Source organism: Pinus tabuliformis, chromosome 1_1 (assembly GCF_031772625.1).
Source record: "Pinus tabuliformis cultivar Carrire ecotype Pingquan chromosome 1_1, CPIR1, whole genome shotgun sequence".
Taxonomy (NCBI): Eukaryota; Viridiplantae; Streptophyta; class Pinopsida; order Pinales; family Pinaceae; genus Pinus; species Pinus tabuliformis.
This window is the reverse complement of record NC_142297.1, coordinates 634,824,230-634,845,578: the sequence shown is the minus strand read 5'-3', so window position 1 is coordinate 634,845,578 and position 21,349 is coordinate 634,824,230.

Here is a 21,349-nt window from a genome sequence, read left to right as displayed (position 1 = left end):
CAAAGGTTGCGCACTTCATTCCACTGAAGTCTACATTCTCATCTAGCGATGTGGAACAAGTATTCATCAGATATGTGGTTAGATTGCATGATGTTCTAAAGAAGAATTTATCAAATAGGTATGAAAAGTTCACTTCCAAGTTTTGGAAGGCGTTATTTGCAAGTTTGCGCATAGAGTTCACCTTCAACACAACTTATCATCTGTAGAAAGATGGATGGATAGAGAGGGTCAGCAAGATATTGGAGGACATGTTGAGGATGTATGTGATGCATCAACAATGGAAGTGGGAAGAGTATCTCCCTTTGGTAGAGTTCACATACAAAAATGGTTATTAAATGTCAATGAGGATGAGTCCTTTTGAGGCATTGCATGGGTATAGTTGTAACACTCCTATCAATTGGAGTGATCCAGTTAGCAGGGTATTGATAAGACCAAATATGTTAGCAGACCTGGAACAGGAAATGCCAGTGACCAAAAAGAATATAAAGGAAACACAGGATAGGCAAAAGAGTTCTTCAGATAGGAGCAGGTTGTTCAACGAGTTACAGGTTTGGGAACAAGTGTACTTGTGCATTAAACCAAAGAATATCTCCTTACAGATTGGATGATGTGCCAAGATGACACCACGGTTTTCTGGACCTTCAATATCATTGAGAGGATTGGGCTAGTAGCCTATCAACTTTCACTGCCTCCGATAGTGAGAGTCCATGATTTTTTCCATGTATATTTGCTTAAGAAGTATGTTAAGGATCTTGATCATGTGATTGACTGGTATGTATTGCATGTGGAACCAGATGGAGAATTTCAGTCAGAGCCTCAGTTTATATTGATGAAAAAATGTTCTCATGCTTCAGAACTGAGAAATCAAGCAAGTCAATTCTCCAGTCTCTCCAAATATTGAGGTCCCGGTTGTCTTCAAAAATGGCTTCAAGCTGTAGAGCTCGTCGCTCTGAATCTGAAACTACTTTTAGTTTCTCATTTGGTCTCCAGATGAAGAAGAAACCATCCGTCAAAGTTTAGGTGCTGAAGGGGCTTGTTGGCCATGTGGAATTTCTATAGTTTGACACGTGGTGATAGTCAAACCAATGAGGTTCAATTCATCTCTGCTACATATCTCTAGGTAAATGGTCAAAATTATGGATTTTGTTCATATCATGGGTGCATAGTTACAATAGTGTTTATGTTGAAGTATTGACAAGCTATATATTAAAAACCATATTTCACTATGGCGCAAACATTATAAGGTGGCTGCATATATATACATACATACATACATACATACATACATACATACAGATATATATATATATATATATATATATATATATATATCTATATATATATATATATATATATATATATATATATATATATATATATATATATATATTAATGGTGAAAGGTATATGGTTATAAAACCTAAATTCTAAATGCTAAAAACCTAAGCGCAATGAAAAACCATTGAAATAATGGTTGAGATAAGGTTAAGGACTATGTTATAAATGGCAGAATTATAACCCATGGCACGTTGGATAAAGTGGAGTGAAGTCTTAATATAGTTTGGACTATATAGTTAAACCGATGGCTTATATGGTGGAGATCATATGTTTAAACATTGGAGAGGAATTTTTAATGTAATAAAGGTTCATTGAAGTTTGTAAAAACATATGGTATGCGTAACCCATGGTGGCGCATTATTAAAGTTCTATGGTGGAGCGTTGATATTTGGGCAGTGTTAAATGTCATGGTGTATGGAAAAGTTTATTAAAGTCCGATGCCAACAAAATGTAGGAGATCTGATCAGCTGCAAAAGGGATTTGCCACCGAACCATCGGAGTGGGTAGAGATCACATGTCATGGTTGTCAACAAAAAATGCCACGTGGTTCCATACAATTTCACCGCCACACCTTCAGTTGCTCTATGCATATTCCACCAACGATATGTATTTTATACATTCGCTATAATATTACACCAAGGTGCAAGAGGGTATTCAGTCTTGTCATTGTAAAACATATGTATCATGCGAAATGTACCTCAGATAGGAATACATTAATGATATATGGTTATGGATATGTGCCAAGCTAATGTTTTCACTTGGTGTTGTAATCTAATTGCACCATGTAAAAGTCAGTCCAACTAAAACAAAACCACATTCTATGTTGAGACTGAGAGATTCGACTTTGGAATGCACCTAAGGCCTATTAAAAGACTCAACCATTGCACCAGGGAGGATGGGAGGTGTTAAATGAATTGCAGAACAGAGAGGTGTCTTTTCAGTTTTCAGTCATGTAAGCCTATCTTGGCCATCGATTAGCCAAATTTGGAACAGACACATGTGTTGGTAATCCGAGACATGAGGCTTTCTTTCTATAGTAATCAATAGTTTCTATGTGAAAAGTTCAGTTGGTGAAATCTCTTGTAAAGAAACTCTTTGCATCATTCCTAATAAAAATGGATGCCCTCTTGGAAGCAGACCCGGATGACCAAGAGCTTGGAAAATGCTACATATTACAATCAAGAAAGTGTGGAAACCAAGACATACTAAGAACTGAACAATACTTTTGGAGGTGTTAGAATTGTTTTTCATGAACAAGGTCCATTCACAGAGCTGGAGTTCTACTAGTGTGTCACCAAGTGTTGTAGCGGCTAAAACCACCCTCCAAATTCTTTCCTTAGCTTCATTTTGGAGCCTCCTTACCAACCTTCACAGCAGCATGTCTTGCTTCGTCAAGTACACAAACTCCAGTTATTTTCTCATATAGAGACAACCTATCAATCATACCTTGATTCATTCCCCTCACAGGCTATTCATCTAGACTTGGTCCAATAGCAGGTTGAGTAACTCGTTCAAGAATTTTTTCAAATCTAGAGGACAACTAGCCTTCCCTCCAGAAATTGTGCAATCCTAACTCGCAACCACCTAGGCCCCAGAATTGCACAATTTTTCTAAGCAAGCTTCACCTAGAAAATTATGCAATCCTTCCTAGTTAGGCTACTTAGCCTAGAATTTGTGCAAATTTTGGTAGCAGTCAGCTGTTCCACCCATAAATTGCGTAAATATCCTAAGAAGCCAGCCCAACTCCCAACTAGAAATGTGTATTTTCTCCCAGAAGTTGGACAACCTCTTGCATATGCAACTAAGTTGACTGGTTCCCTTCAGGACCGAGAAAAAAAATCTTGCATGCATGGGCTGCTTCTCCCAAGGTAACATGCAAAGGCATCCCTTGTTTTAGGGACCTATTTTTGGCTGTTGGGGATTACATGTGAGGATCATTTCAGAAACCTCCCACCAAGTGTTGCTTTCCCTATATTTGTGGCATGCACTTCACAACCTCGATTTTATCAAAAATCATCAACCAGACACTGCATAGATCATTCCTCACATAAACCTTGTAGCTCTGGCATCCCACATCGCATCTAGGAGTTGCCGGCACATTCAGCTCACTTGTTTTGGGGTAAGCCTGCTTTCCATGTCTTGTGTTGCATTTCTAGCAATTTTTATGTTTCGCTTCATATGAACGTTGTCTGCTTGATTTCAGTGAGAATTTGGTATCGTTTTGATATATACTAGCTTGTACTAGCACTATTTTAGTTTTCACTAACATCTCACTATTCTTGCATGCATGAATTTTTTTTTCACAAAAGGTTGTTGATTTAGCAACTCGCCTCACTCACATGCATGTTGTTCCATTTTTTGAATCTTTCATTCACCGTTTGCATGCATGATCATTCACTTATGCTTACAATTAGCATCACCATGCATCTGCATTCGCTTTCACTTTCAATTGCCTATCGACTAGTCTAGGCAGCCTTGGCCCGGACTCCGCCTTACCAAGACAACATTGCGCAATCCTTAGAAGGAAGGCTATGTCTTCCTCTTACGAAATGTGTATTTCTTCCAAGTGACAGTCCTCCAGTCTTGCATTGCGCAATTCTGAGGGAAAGTGACTACTAGCCTAGAAAATTGCGCAATGAAGTCGCTGAGCCTGCAGCCATTGGTAGCTGATATTGCACTCTAGGGAATTGCATCAGTCAGCAGCTAGAATGCACTATAAATTGCTTAGTTCCAGTAGTCAATCAGCCTTCTAGAAACCTTGGCTATGACTTGCATAGTCTTGGCAGTGAGTCTCCTAACCTCCCAGCAGAAATTGTGCAACCTTCATGATCAGTCACCCAGGTATGTTGGAAGTCAATTCTCAAGTTCATTTTGGTTTTCGACTAATAGACTGCTTGCCATGAGTGTTTCCATGTCTACAAGTATCATAGGTGTTCATCTACATCTCAGTAGTACAGGTACAATGGTTTCCAAGAGAGCAGAGATGAAGACACCGTTCAGAGCACACTTGGGGATGCAGTCAATCAAGTGTCTATGAACTTGCCTACCCATGAAGACATCAAGTTGTTCATAGACAAGGACATCAAGATATGACAACAACAACATCACAATGAGCAACATCATGAACATCAGCTAAAGGAAGCATACCGGATCCAACGAATGCCAGAGGAAGGTTGCTGACAACATAGACGTGGAACAAAGTAGCAAGCTCAAGCAGATCCACTAATGATGAAAGCAACTTTGGAGACTTAGGATATCACGCGACGGCACGACATGAAGATTGCGAAAAGATAGAGAATGGAACAAAGAAGGAGTTGCATGTGCTGAAGTAGCAACTCATGGAAAAAAGTGAGTTGCACAAAAAAGCGAATGATTTGTAGTAGGAATAGGAACAACAGGGGGCGCAACATGCATTCACGGATGAAACTATGCACGTATAAGTTATAGATACATCCCAGCAGTTGGTACGAAGTAGACATGGTGAGCAATTTTTTTGATCACATGCAAGTGATTCAACAACATGCATGTCATTGTGTGCACGCATGCGATCCAACCCATTCACCATACTCACCAAGGCGAAGACAAGAAGCAACTCCAATTAGAGTTGAGGATGTAGTTGACAGTTTATGTGCATGACCACCAGCACACACTAGAATATCAACACAAACACTATGTATCAATGTGTTGCTAGTTCAGTTGCACCAAGAAGACTATGCGCATGCTAGCAGATGAGTTGGATGCAGGAGCCACACAAATTCACCCGGATGCAACAGAGGTAAGAGTTTGCTTTAGCAAGATGTCACCATGGGGTGCATGCACACCATCACAAACAACCAAGCTTGGCATCAGCTCACCACCTTCACCGTCACAACAATGTCAAAGAGTTGGTCTCACCACACGAACCGAGTGTTAGTGATGTCTTGCATGGCTTACTCAAGCCATTTTGTCTCACATGAGCACATGTGCATTGTAATGTAACGTCGTGTCAAGTGGAAGTTCAAGTGTCAATAGTTGGATGTAACAGTCATAGAGTAGATAAAGAGTCATGAGGGTAGATGAACTGTCACAAAGGGGAATGTCAAGGGTCACCCGACCCTTTGCTATAAATAGAACCTCATAACTCATTGTAAAGGCTTTTGGCCAACCAAGCTTCTGATAAGACTATCTTGGAGAGAGCTTGGATAGTATTGTAATGAGCCTTGACTTCTCCACTGCACAGAGCTAGTATATCTCCTTGAAGGAGCAGGCGGTTGTGGTTGTAACATTCCGCTATCGGAACTAGTGGTTGGACATGGATGTATTGTACGACTGGAACTTACAGTTATTAATATAATAGAGCCAACATGTTTGATGCATATGTTGTATTGTATTATATTCTATCTGGTTTACTCGAAATGATATATGTATTTGTTTGCTTATGCATGCATGTATGAACTACTCAGTAGAAGTATGTATGAATATTTCTGAAATGTGTTGTTGGTTTAACCATCATTTTGGACTGCTCAATAACTTGTTCTCCAGCTTGTGATGCATCTTCGTTCGTGTGTTCCCTTCCAAGTAGCGTACTATTGTAGGTTTCTAAGGGGTGCACTCACCTCACCCTTAATGTGTTAGAACCTCTCATGCACCTTCCTTGGCTTGCTGCAGCTGTCACACCCTTGCTACCAACGGAGACATCTTACTTGCCTCTATGTGAAATCATCGTCAAGGCATTACCATACGACCCACTGCTAGGAATCTTACACGAAATGGTCTGAGTTCTAATTGTGACTTCTTACGAAGGAGGTCCCCTTACATGTTGGCGGGTCCAACACCGTCCATACAAAATTAATCTTTAGTGTTTTTATTTTCTTTAGATATATGTTATGTTACTTCCCACCTTAGTTCCATGACATATTATTTACGTACACAATTATAGTGGGTGGCTTGTCTAGTAAGTGTCCCTTGGCTCTTTCCTATGGGACCAACTATCCCTTCACCAAGATTTATTACAACAAAAAGATATATAAGTATTAAATAAGAGAGATCGAGCCTAGAATTTGATATTCTACAAAACATTATTCAATTTATGGTTTATCAAATGTACTGAACACCAAAATTATATTTATTAAAACCATCTATTGAACATTAAGATTTCCAGCAAACCTATTGTCACTTTTAATTTATGTCATCATTAATAAGTCATATTGTTTGACTAATACTTTCACAGTTCATTCCCCTATAGATTTGAAATTGGTAAGAAATGACTTATCATTTATAATAAATTAGGCTAATATAATGTTGCAATGGACATATAACAGGGATAATAAAATAGATATAATGATATCATAAAGAACCAAAATCAAATTGATGATAGAGTTGAAATCAGTAAGAAACAATTCTTATGATTTATAATAATTTGGAGTAGCATGATGCAACCTACATATAGTAAGTATGATCAAATAAATATAATAAAATGAAAAAGTGTCAAAATCAAATTTATTATAGATGGTGGAGAAACAAAAGTCCATTTTTATTTAATACCCAAGATTGATTCCCAAATAAAAAAATTAGCACAAAGAAAACAATAACAAACAAGTTTGCACAAGAACAACATTCAAACTCATACATGTTGTAAAGAAAATAACATTAACACATGATTAAACTTGCATTGGAGCAGGCTAAATTACATATACAAGAAAATTAGGAAGAAGATTCCAGTCTACATTGTAATGGAAAATTGTAAATCATTCATTACAATATTGAAGCTCGTTTTTTTGTGCGATGTGTTATACATTTTATCTTATGCAAGTTGACAGAGTACAAGATATGATGCTTATAGGTGTTGCAATACAATATGTTGATAGAGAAAACCAGTTTCCTACTAAGCTAAGGAGAATTAGATAATTTTCAAGCCATTCCCAATACTCTAAATAATTAAGGTCATAAGTTCTTTGTAGCTACTAAACAAGCATATGATTTGAAGTTGCATCCTCAAAAGAAGCCAACAAACACTCAATGCTAAACTTAAAGATATGGGAGATTCCATTATATTATAAATTTGTGGTTATATATTATAGAGATCATTATAATATATAATAGTGCTACCTCTTGCTCATGACATTGTTGTAACTTCACATATTATTTAGTGTTTATCAACTCCCCTTTCGTTGGATTCCTTTATTTTATAAATTGGCCATAACAAGTGAGTAGGGATCTTTTGGAAGCATTTTATTGGAAGCACTAGCAACCATACCTTGTTAGGATATTTTTAGCTTTTATGTATCGCGGGTTTTGAACATTAAGGTGTTGCTACTAATAACTGTTGTTGGATTTCTTATTTTTTAGTGCTCCAAAATTAGCTATAGAATGCACCACAAAGTATTTGCTGACATTTTTGTTGTTTTCAATGAACTACTATTGCTAGTGTTGAGTTTATTGTTGTTAACTACCTACTATTTTCATATCTCACATTGCTTTCCGAATTCCAATTTCTTTGCAATTCTATTTAATTAAAAAATCAGATTTAAAGTTAGACTTATTAAAGTGGGTATGCTATCCCATTTTCTTAGCCAAGGTGGGAGAAATGAGGGAATCTATAAGAAGAGAGGCAATATTTGCTAGTCCTCATTAGATGCAAAATCATAAAAGAGAGAATCTTCTGAAGAAAATTTTCCAAAAATTTTCAACATTATAAAGAAGATCAAACCTGATAGCAAAGATGTTGAAAACCTGTAACTTTAGGATAGTTCTCCCAGAAAATGCATTTTTTTGGAGAGTCAATAGACCCCCTAGAGTGCATCAAATCAAATGTTCACTTTAAATATCTAGTGGTACATATGGAAGAACACACCTTGATTTTGATACATTAAGGTGCAAAATATCAAGCATTATACATGGATTTTAGATAATGATTGCTTCACATACACCCCCTAGTGAACATCAGATTAGATGTTCACCTTAAATGATCTAGTACAACCTAAAATCAAATTTTGAGGAACTCTCAACACAAATACCTTCTATTAGATTATTGGCCTATTAACACATTCAACAAAAAAATGTTTATTATCAAATTTCAAAGAACAACTTGGTATTCATGACATGTGACATGTGTATGTCGATTCAATTGTTAGGGTTCCTTGACATATTTTGGTGTAGAAAAGTGATCTTTTGATACTCTAAATCATCAGAGTGTGTGACACATGTGCCTCATTAATCAATCCTCAAGGTTCCCAACACATTTTGGTTTAGCAAAGGGATCTTTCATAATCCAAATTAAAGGCATGAACGTTGGTCAAGAGAAGCATATCTATTCCCTAACATTGAGGTTGCAAGGGAAACATACACATTAAGTTTCAATTCATTACATTCACTTTGTCTAGAAGAGTGATGAGAACTATCAAAGCAGAAAACTATCCAAATATAAATAGAGGTACTACTAACATTGTAGTTTGACTCATTTCCACCAAAAATTGACCTACATATAGAGAGTTTTACGTTAAAAGAACATAATTATTAGTATATAAGCCTTACTCAAAGGAAATATAATTCGGTTGTTGGCATTATGGCTAATGTGTTTTCCTTGATGGCAACCTACTTGATAAAGATGTCAATATTGTGTTAATAGAATGTTTATACAGGTGATATAGATGCTACAAGTAATATGAAAAAAGAATGTCAGTTGAGAAACATATGGATAGTAAAGGTAAAGTTTGAGAAAGGATACACGAGTCCTATGAAGAATGGTCACATATATATGCAGTTCTTGTGAAACAAAGTCACATACAAAATCAATACCATGGTAATATGGATACTAGGGATCTTTACCATGGTATTGCCCCATAGCAATCAGAGTGACAATAGTTATTTGATCATGTCAAAGGAAACTACCAAGGTATTTACCTAAGGTATTGGCTAAGGAAAATACTATATAATGAGATGAATATTATGTTTGCAAGTAACGGGTTATACATGTGTGATCTGATTTGGAATAGGTATGCGCTAGACAGCAAGGATAAGACTCAGATATAAAATATCTGAAGTATGTTGACATATATGCTTGTTTTATTTACTTATTGAAAATATATAAGTAAGTAACAATGATATATTTGTGGTTATAATGATGCAATGATCTAAATGAATTATTTAGAAGTATGTAATATTGATAGTAAAGATTGTAGAAAGTGAAAATGTGTTTGCAGCAAAAGATTTCAGATATGTACGCAGGTTTGTTTGGAACGAGCCACGTAAATACACGGATCCATATCTATAGGGTCGAGTATATATGCAAATATAAATTCTGCAATATGTTGATATTTGTATGCAAGTGTTGTGTATGGTAAGTGTGTACATACACAAATACTCCTTGTGAAAGTTGAGTATACAAACTAGGGTTTGAACTGATGATTGATGTTTGCAATTGGTGATGTCTAGTTTATTTTTTGATGTCTATTAATGATGTCTATATCATGATAATATATGTTCGACAATATTGATTCAGTTGAATGAGGCTTGGTACATTGATCAACGATGATGATGCACTATGATCGAGTTTTTTCAGTAAGTTGATATTTTTGTATCTATTGTGATTCAGTATTTAGTGGCTGACCCAGTGATCCAGTCTGACAAAGAATTTAGCAGTTAGTGATTTTATATATGTGCGTAGGTATTATTCATAGGAAGTGCATATATACGCAGATGTTCTTCAGAACAATAGCGTATATGTATGTCTGATCAGGGTTTTGTTAAAAATATGTAACTACGGTGAAATTCTACATTAGACATCTCATCTTATGAATGTAATAATTTCATTGAATTCCTCTTTTCGAGAGGACCAAAATCGACCTAAATATCACTCAAATCAGATAAGCGAAAGTGTATTTATGAATACAAACCCACATGTGGATATTTGACAAGGTCAACCCTAAAGAAAAGTTAACCCTCTTGGAAGGCTACAAATACAAGTGCCCTCTACGTCATTTGGATAGAATCATGAAATACTCTTCTATTTTGGTTTTTTTCTTGCACAGGCCTGAGGCTCGACCACAGAGGAATAGGTTCGCTCTGAGGTAAAATTGGAGGGTCTGAAGCTTGCATTTCAGATTTAGGGTTTTTGGCCATAGTTGTAGGCACAAAACATAAGTATCTTGACCAAATTCACTCTCACATAGGCTCAGGCATGCAATTGGAGCTTTCTAGTTGCACAGACAACTCACTATGCATAAGGCCAAGCTTTAGGTTTTCACAAGCACAGTCACTTGTTCGCAAGGCTAAAAGGTGCGACTGGGCTACTATAGTCGCTCACATAACAACTTGAAGGGTGTGACTGAGACCCTAAGATAGATCTGGGCAGATATGACCATAAACACCTGCTTACAATGCTTCAAAGATAGACTAAGAAGCTATAGTCACTTGGATGACTTCTCCTCCATAAGACCAGGAACTAAAAAGATAAAATCTCAGTTGTCCAAAGATCTCGCTCATTGACCACAAGGTTTGTCAATTGACTGCAGTCAGTGACAGTTTAGTACGTACTTCAAAATCATTATTTTGAGTATAATATTTGGTGGGTTTATTTCATGGATGTAGTTGATTTTTCTTAGATACATATATGAAGATATGGATCATTGTATTCTCTTTTGCTGAATCATTTGATAACAATCTATAAGAAGAAGAATTTGCAAGGGTTTTCCCCATAGTGGGTTTTGCCTTGGTTTCCTACCAATCTTGGTGTCTCTATGTTTGAATGCTTTTCTTTTGTTGTTCCTTATGTTCCCCTCCATTGATGATGATGATATTGTTCTCTTTACATAGGTACATATGATGATGAATAATTATGTAAATTGGAATAACCTTATGATGTTTTGGGGTGAACTTAATTTGTTAATGAAGAAATGAAATTATGAAAGCAACGAACAATATATGCCTATGAAAAATTAACATGGGATTAGAGATGGGCTGAGGAAAAGTCATGGAGATCACCCCTATCATGACACCTTTGATCGATGTAAGAAGAGGATGGAGGATACCTAAAAGAATTCTAGGGTTTGAAGAAAACCTTAGGAAATTTATGAAGTTAGGGTTTGATAGAAACCCTCGTTTAAGGAAATATTTGAGATATGAAATCTAGAAACCCTAGGATGGTCAAATTAAATATATTTGTTGGGTCCCTATAATACTAGTGATTACCCCATTACTATTGTAGTTATACCCCTTATTTATATTGATGTACCCATGTAGTGCCCATATTGTTACTATTGTGCCACATAGAAGCCCACTATTATTATTGTTGTGCCCTACAATATTATTGTTATGTAGGCTTTGATTATATTGGGACCCTTAGACTCCTATATATAGAAAGGAGGTTTTTCATTTGTATCATCCAAGAATTGTTCATTTATGTAATGTAAAGGAGGTTGCCCCCTCGAAGAGGCTGAATTCTAAGGCGTGGATCTCTCTTTTCTATCTTTTTGTGAGCTGGTTTCATAACATTTGGTATCAGAGCTTTGGATTCTAGGGTTTCGCTGCTCCAAACAGGTCATCGTGGCATTTTCGCTATAACTTTTTTTTGTGACGTTTCAGAAGTCGCAAAAAAAACCCATTTGAGAAGAATTGGCGTTGAACCTTGGGTCCAAATTTCAGAGCTTTTCGCGCGATATTTTCGGAGATATGATCTGAGGAAGTTGGTCTTTTTGCAGACTCCTGAATTACATTCAAAACAGGTGACCTGGGGAAAATCGTCATAACTCTCTCTCTGAGGATCGGATTGAAATTTCGTAAAAAGGTACAGAAAGAGGACGGACTGTAGTTTCTTGTGTGTGTGTTTCAGATTCAAAGGTTGAAACAGTGACTCGTGGCACGTCGTACAAGTTCGCTCTACTGAACCAGTCTAAAATCAAGTCACTGTGGGAGATTTCACATAACTCTTCCTTGGAGAATCCAATTTGGCTCAGACTTGTGGCATTGGAAAGAGGACGCAGAAGGCTACTACAGGTAGCAATTTCAGAACTGGATGATCCGAAATTACAGAGATACATCAGATTCAATATCAGGCTTCTATAAAGTGAAAAAAGGTGTGTAGTTTTTTTTTAATTTTTGTGTAAGCTTGGTTTAACGGAATTCAAAGGGCATAGTAAAGCATTATTATCGGTAACTGATGCCCCGAGGAAAGAAAATGCAAACACCTAGTAAGGAACCTGAAAGCTCTAGCATGACTCATGAAGAAGAGGAAGAAATGCTACATGATATATCAAAATTACAAGAACAAGTGCAACAAATGTCACGCTCACAAAAGCTAACAGAAGCTAAGATAAGTGGCGTGGAATCTAAGGTAAATGGCGTGGAATCTAAGATAAAGGGAATGGAAGCTAAGATGGATGGCATTGAAGCTAAGATTGACGCTAAAATTGATGGCATGGACGCTAAAATTGATGGCATGGATGATAAGATGGATGAATTGAAGAAGTTGCTACAAGAAAGGGTCACTAATGGTGAAAAGGTAGTAAAGGAAACTCATGATGAGAACAAAAGAAATGTTAATCATGATTCCATAGACTCTAATGTTGGATCGAAGACTCACCATGTTCCAAAAATCGATATGAGGAAGTTTGATGGCAAGGATCCCGCCACATGGATATTACAGATGGAGCAATTCTTCGATCTCAATAATGTGCAAAACACACAAAAGGTACGTATGGCAACTTTATATTTGGAACCAAATCAGTTTGTATGGTATCAATGGCTTTGTTCTCGTAAACAATTTATCACTTGGGCAATTTTTACGGAAGAATTGATAGCACATTATGAGGATACAAAAAGCAACACTTTTTTTAGCCAATTGATAAGTCTCAAACAAAAGGGTTCAATAATGGAGCACATTGAGGAGTTCCAAAAATTGAACATAAGGGTAAAAGATATTCCAGAGGAGCATAGGATTGATGTGTTCATAGGGTCTTTAAAGGATAATATCCAACATGATGTGCGCCTTTGGGAACCTGATTCATTAGAGAAGGCATTCAGGTTAGCAAGAAAAATGGAAAGCAAAATTATGGCAACTAGGAAGCATACCATTCACAACTATAAAGACGGAAGTGTTGTTGCCCATAGTCTTCCACAACCTACAAGGTTGACACCACAACAATTGGAAGAAAAAAGAGCAAAAGGGCTTTGTTACAATTGTGATAGCAAATACACAAAAGGTCATAAGTGTGCTGAGAAGAAATTATTCTACATAGATTGTGAAGAGGAAGAAGAAAAGGAGCAAGAAAGGTCAAAAGAAGAGGATATATTCCAGGAACAAAGCCTAGATGAAGAACAAATAAATCCGACCATATCTTGTAATGCATTGGCGGGAATTACCACTCCTCAAACCATCAAGATAGAAGGACAAATCAAGAAGAAAAAGGTAATAGTGTTGATTGATTCAGGAAGCACCCACAATTTTATTCATTGTAGGGTAGCAAAAGAATTGAATTGCTTCCTATATCCAGCACCAGAGTGTCAAGTGATGATTGCAAATGGAGGAACAATAAATTGCTCTGGAAAGTGCCATAATATCAAGCTATCCATGGGAGAATATGTATTGACTAGCCCAATGCTTTCCATTCCAATGGGAGGTGCTGATGTTGTACTAGGAGTCCAATGGCTACAATCCTTGGGTACAATAGCTTTTAATTTTCAAGAACTTTTCATGAAATTTTCTGTGGAAGGAAAGGAAGTTGAATTAAGGGGTATTGCAGGGAAACCAGGAAAGATAATCAGCTCTAATGGTATGACAAAGCTTCTAAAAAAGGAGCAAAGAGGTGTAATTGCACAATTATGTTCGCTAGATGTTTCCACATTGGAATCATCTATTTCTCCAGATCTCCAAAAAGTCCTGGACAATCATTCCAAGGTATTTGAGACTCCCAAAGGTCTCCCACCTATGCGTGATCATGATCATGCTATTCATCTGATTCCAGGAAGTGTTCCTCCAAACATCAGGCCGTACAGATATCCCTATGTCCAAAAAAGTGAAATTGAACGTATGGTTGCAGAAATGCTAGAGGCTGGTATAATTCAACCGAGTCAAAGTTCTTTCTCTGCTCCAGTAGTATTGGTGCACAAGAAGGATGGATCATGGCGCATGTGTCCGGATTATAGGGAGCTCAACAAGCTCACTATTAAAGATAAGTTCCCCATTCCTGTCATTGATGAATTACTGGATGAATTGCATGGATCAATTTACTTCACCAAGTTGGATCTTCGTTCAGGATATCATCAAATCAGAATGAAGATTGAAGACATTCCGAAAACGGCATTTAGAACTCATGAGGGTCATTATGAATTTTTGGTCATGCCTTTTGGCCTTACCAATGCACCTTCAACATTTCAAGGTTTGATGAATTCAATTTTCAAACCATTCCTTAGAAAATTTGTGTTAGTATTTTTTGATGATATACTAATCTACAGCAAGTCTTGGAAGGATCATGTTGAACATGTTGACAGGGTGCTACAACTATTGGAGGAGAAACAATTATATGCAAAAAGATCCAAATGTTTCTTTGGAGTCCAGGAGGTGGAATATTTGGGTCATATTGTATCTCATGAAGGAGTTAAGGTAGACCCTAGCAAAATTAAAGCCATTAAGGAATGGAAAATCCCCACATCCATAAAGCATCTGCGAGGATTTCTTGGGTTGACAGGGTATTATCGCAAGTTTGTTAAGAATTATGGGAGAATAGCAGCACCTCTAACAACATTATTGAAGAAAGATGCATTTTCATGGACTCCGGAAGCAACAAAGGCCTTTGAACATCTTAAAGAGGCAATGTGCCAAGCACCGGTCTTAGCTACACCGGACTTCACAAAAACCTTTATTGTGGAATGTGATGCTTCAGGAAATGGAATTGGTGCTGTTCTAATGCAAGATGAAAGACCCATTGCTTTTGAAAGTCGTCCAATCAAGGGAAAGTTTTTAAGCAAAGCTATTTATGAGAAGGAAATGTTGGCAATACTCCATGCACTTAAGAAATGGCGACCCTACCTAATGGGAAGACACTTCAAGGTAAAAACGGATCATGATAGCCTTAAATACTTTTTAGAACAAAGATTATCCTCTGAAGAGCAACAAAAGTGGGTCACAAAGATGTTGGGTTATGACTTTGAAATCATCTACAAAAAAGGGAAGCAAAATGTGGTGGCAGATGCACTCTCAAGAAAGGATGAGGATGTGGAAGCATTGTTGTGCGCCATTTCTATTATCCAACCAGATTGGATAAACGAAGCAAGGGAGGAATGGAAGAATGACGAAGAAGTGTGGGCACTTATTCGAAAGCTACAACAAGATTCCAGTACGTCTGATACATTTAGCTGGAAAAATGATTCGTTATGGTACAAAGATCGCTTATACCTCTGTAAGAATTCCCAGCTAAAACAAAAGATTCTTATGGAATTGCACACTTCTCCCTTAGGAGGGCACTCAGGATTTTTAAAAACTTACCACAGGGTTAAGAAGGAATTTTTTTGGGATGGCCTTAAATCAGATATTCAAAAGTTTGTGGCGGAATGTTTGGTTTGCCAACAAAATAAAGTTGAAACAATTAAGACACCGGGTCTATTACAACCTTTATCCATTCCAAGCCAACGTTGGGAGGAGGTTTCAATGGATTTTATCACAGGTTTACCCAAGTCTGAGGGAAAGAGTGTCATCATGGTGGTAGTTGACAGACTTACCAAGTATGCACACTTTTGTGCATTATCACATCCATTTAAAGCCAGTACAGTTTCTACTGCATTTATGGAAACAATTCAAAAGCTACATGGAAACCCAAAGATTATTGTAAGTGACAGAGATCCCATTTTCACTGGAAATTTTTGGACAGAATTATTTTCTTGTCTTGGTACTCAGTTAGCTCATAGCTCATCTTATCATCCTCAATCTGATGGGCAAACTGAGATAGTAAACAAATGTTTGGAAGGATATCTTCGTTGCTTTGTATCTGATAAACAGACACAATGGGTCAAATGGTTGCCTCTGGCTGAATGGTGGTATAACACTTCCTTCCATACAGCAACAAAAATGACCCCATTTATGGCACTTTATGGGTATCAACCACCATCCATCACATCATATTTAAGAGAAAATTCTAAGGTTCAGGCAGTGGAACATCACATCGAACATCAACAACAAGTCCTCCAACTCTTAAAGGATAACCTCGTGTTGGCACAAAATAGAATGAAACAACAGGCAGATCAACATCGCAGTGAAAGAAGTTTTGATGTAGGTGATTGGGTATTCCTACGGCTACAACCATATAAGCAAATGTCCCTCAAGCAAGCTAAGAAGGATAATAAATTATCACCAAAGTATTATGGTCCGTACAAGGTGTTGCAAAAGATTGGTACTATGGCATACAAATTGGAGCTTCCTGCAGCTTCTCGATTGCACCCAGTTTTCCATGTTTCATGTTTAAAGAAGGTTATAGGCGACAAGCTCCCAGTTCAAACAATATTGCCAGAACTTGACGAGGAAGGAAAAATTATATTGGAACCGGAAGCAGTCACAGAAACAAGAACTCGACAGCTACGAAATCGATCAATTTCAGAGTATCTTATCAAGTGGAAGAACTTATCCGCTGAAGATTCCACATGGGAGGATGAGAATTTTATGCAGAAGTATCCTGAACTACTCAAGCGTTGAGGACAACACTTTTTTGAAGGAGAGGGGCATGTTGGGTCCCTATAATACTAGTGATTACCCCATTACTATTGTAGTTATACCCCTTATTTATATTGTTGTGCCCATGTAGTGCCCATATTGTTATTATTGTGCCCCATAGAATCCCTCTATTGTTATTTTTGTGCCTTATAATATTATTGTTAGGTCGGCTTTGATTATATTGTGACCCTTAGACTCCTATATATAGAAAGGAGGTTTTTCATTTGTATCATCCAAGAATTGTTCATTTATGTAATGTAAAGGAGCTTGCCCCCTCGAAGAGGCTGAATTCTAAGGCGTGGATCTCTCTTTTCTATCTTTTTGTGAGCTGGTTTCATAACAATATTCAAGCACTTTTGAAAGATTTGATGAAGCCCTATATGAGGTAGTCTCTAGTAGGCTTGGTTGTTGATAAATTTTATTGAAGGCAACATTATTATATGTAAAATGGACAATGATGGCTCTTGAAGGCTAGTTCAAGAGGGTTAGGGTCACCTCTCATTAAAGATAAGTACTTCTTGACTCCTGATGCTCCTTTATGTCTTTACTTTTGTCTAGAATTATGGATCTAATTATTGTTTTCATCATTACTTATACTTCATTCATGTATATTTGAGTATTTGGATCTTTCTAACCTCCTTGATGAGATGTAATAAGAGGATCCTTCTTGAGTATCATTTGAGATGCAGGAAAGAAAATATAGAGCCGGAAAAGGTAAATAGGCACCTAATGAAAAGGTGACAAAGTGCTACCGGATGCCTATGTCAAAATAAAAGGTTCACAAGTATTTGAATACTACAAGGTATGCATCATATATTATGTTATGTTTCAGATATAATATTGAATGGAAAGATAAGCCCTAAGGTATGATGATGGAACTTGCATGACTTATCCTTGGTGTATGCACTGGAATCTAGTGATAGAAAAGACTTGTATTATGATGATGAGAATGACTTGATGAAATCTCTACCTATCACCTGCTCTAAATAAATGATATTGTGATATTGATGACTTTGATATTGTTATGATCTGACATCTAAACTTCGATAAGCTGACTTAGTTTATTTGATTGAACAATATTTATTTATGTGAGGATAAGCATATTGGTTTGGAAAAGTGTTATGGTTGTAGACAGATTTGAATGAATCTAGGTATCCAATCGAGATATGACTGCATTGATTGTTATATGGTGAAGCCAAGAAGATGTGAAGATCCAAAACTCTACTTCATAAATGTTCCAAGGTATAACTTTGATTTTGGTTTTGGATTTATATTATGATGGTCTACTATTGACATGAAATGAGCCTTTGATGATTTAGGTAAGAGGGATATGGCTTTTGAAGCTAGAAATGATGAATTATGGCATGATGAATCGATTTATGAAGTTGGGAAAATATAGCTTATATTGTGAAGATATTGAAGAAGTATTGGAAAGTGGAAATGAAAATAATTGGACACTTTGAATGAATTCAACTTGGCAACCAACAGTTGATTGAAGCATTGATGTCCCATTTGGAATCTCAATGTGTATAAATCAGCTCAGTCAACTCAGGTTATATGAAAATCATGTGTGTATCTATATATATATATATATATATATATATATATATATATATATATATATATATATATATAGATATAGATATAGATATCTATACATGATTTTCATATAACCTGAGTCGACTGAGTTGGTTTATACACGTTGAGATTCCAGAGAGAACCCTTTGAGATATTTGCATGAGATGATCAATTTTGATCTGAGATATTAATCCTACAATATGTGTTTACATGAATGTACTAATGATGTTTGAGATTATTATTGATGAGAAAATTGGATGCTACTTTAGTATGAAATCTGTCATGATAGCTTGGATGAGAGGTCCATAACATGAATGATGTTGAGTACAGTGTTGCTAGCATGATTAGCTATGAGGCAGGATGAAGAAGCCCCTTAGAGAGCCATCTGAATAGTTCTAGATATAACATGGATACATTGCAATAACAAAGGGTGGGATCTGATTGGCATAAAGTCCCATATATAGTTGAGACCAAGATAGTTTCATATATTGAGAGAATGAAACTATATAAGACAAGATTAGGCTTGTGGTTGGCAACTTTTTGTGAGGGAGGATGAATATGGTATCATTTTGTGATTTATATGATTATTTGTGCTCTAACATGATATTTGACATGATTTCCTCAATGAATAGGAGACAACTACCTTTTCTATATGATGATCAAGTTAATTCCATATATGAGTATGATGAGTGAATCGCAGATCGAGGACACTTGAGGATCCTATGGTTGAGGCAACTCTAGACAATAGGGTATCACCCCTATCTATTACCCATAGGGTTGGAGATGTTTCTTCCCTATCTTCATAGGGTCGAAGATGTTTCTCCCCTATCTGGTTTATGAAGAGTATACCCTAATTGGAATCATGCCCATAAGCAAGTCTTGTCAAGAATACTGCTCCCTGTCTGGCCAACGGGTTGAGAGTGTACTTGGGGTGTACAACCCAAGTCGATTATGATGCATGGGTTCTACCACATGACTTGTTAGAGTCATCAATGGGAATATCGATAGGAAAGAGGATTGGGTAGAGATAAGCCTATGCAGTTATGGGTTGAGAATGAGCTCCCCGATGTGATACGAGGGTTGATATGTGCTCCCCCATCTGTTTAGATGTATTATTTCTCCATTTGGGGTTGTAGATATATAGCTCCCCCATAAGGTTCTAGGTCAAGATGTGGTTCCAGGTTAATATGTGTCAGTTGTAGATCTAACTCCCTGCCAATATTCTGGGTAGTAGCTTGCTTATCGATATTACGGGCAATAGCTTGATGGCATAGATTTCAAGTAGTAGTCTGATGAATAGAGGGTGGTAGCTTAAGATCCCCTCTGGTAAAAAATTCTTCTTCCATAGTGAAACAGGTCGTTGGAAAGTTCCTAAAATGGCATGGATGGAAAGGATCTACCATATATGTGAGAATAACGTCGAGGATGAAAACCACTTCCTCTTAGAGTGCCCCGTGTACAACCACATTAGATCTCTGTTTGACAATCTTTGTTACAATACTGACCTTCCTAGCCTTTTACAATGTCAAAATTATAGTGATCTTGGGAAGCTTCTCTCCAAGCTTTTTGAGCATAGGAATAAAATCTTGAATAAAAATAAATAATTTGTTTCTTTAGGTCCGATAGACCAATGTTTGGTCTCAGTGGACGTTAACCATCATCATCATCATCATTATCAATAAGTCATGTTTTTCAGCCCCAATATATTCTTTGTTAGCTTTGCATTTAAAAAAAAAATGTGTTGCAATAATCTAGACATACTCTTCTTCGATATGGCTATATCTATGAAACCAACAAATTGTTATCATAATTATGATAAAAAAATTAATTGAAACAATACGAAAAAATTGTAAATTTTGAATATGTTTAACATAGCACCATGTCTCTCATCGTATTAATTAAAAACTAAAAATCTAAAAATTACTCATTAAAGAGGACAGACCAAAGTAATGCACCATAAACTTTCCATATTTTTCCACAATTTACTTTCGAAGATACAAAATTTTGACTTCACTGAATCATAATGACGTTCATAAAATGTTTGCACACATTTTACTAGAAAAATAGTTAAAATTAGAAAATATATATGAAATTCCATAAAACTTATATCTATTGAAAGTATATTCAATTATGAAAATGATGGTGTTGGTTCTAAAACTAAATTCACTATATTTGATGAAATTTTAACCATTCTAAAATCAGAGAAAGGTGAGAACAGAGCTAAGTTGTTGTAAAGTTACAGGTTTTCCGTTGAAAAATAAAAAAAGTAAAAATATCTCCTTAATTTCTTCTTTCGCAAACGACTATTAAGTTTAACGAAAAAATGGTTTTGGCCGAAAATGTAGAATGTTCGGTCGAAAATTTTATCCAAATTTTCCGCCTACCACGAAATTTAAATGACATGACTCTCAGATTTAACGGTTTCTGCTGAAAGCTATAAATAAGCTCGACCAAAACATTATTTTTTCATTCACATTCCCCATCTACAACTTTTGAATACAAAACGTTTTTATAATATAATTTTTGGAGAGTAAATTTTTTTTGGCTAGATTTTGAAAGTGACGTTTTTGGGCTAGATTTTGAAGGTGAGTATTTTGGTTTGGATTTTCAAAATGATTTTTTTGGGCTTGGTTTTGAAAGACATTTTTTTGGGATTGATTTTAAAAATATATAAGATTGAATTATCATTAGTTATCAAAGAAATTTCAAGAGAAAATATGATCGAATTAAAGACATTGAAGCCCATAGAGCATACTCT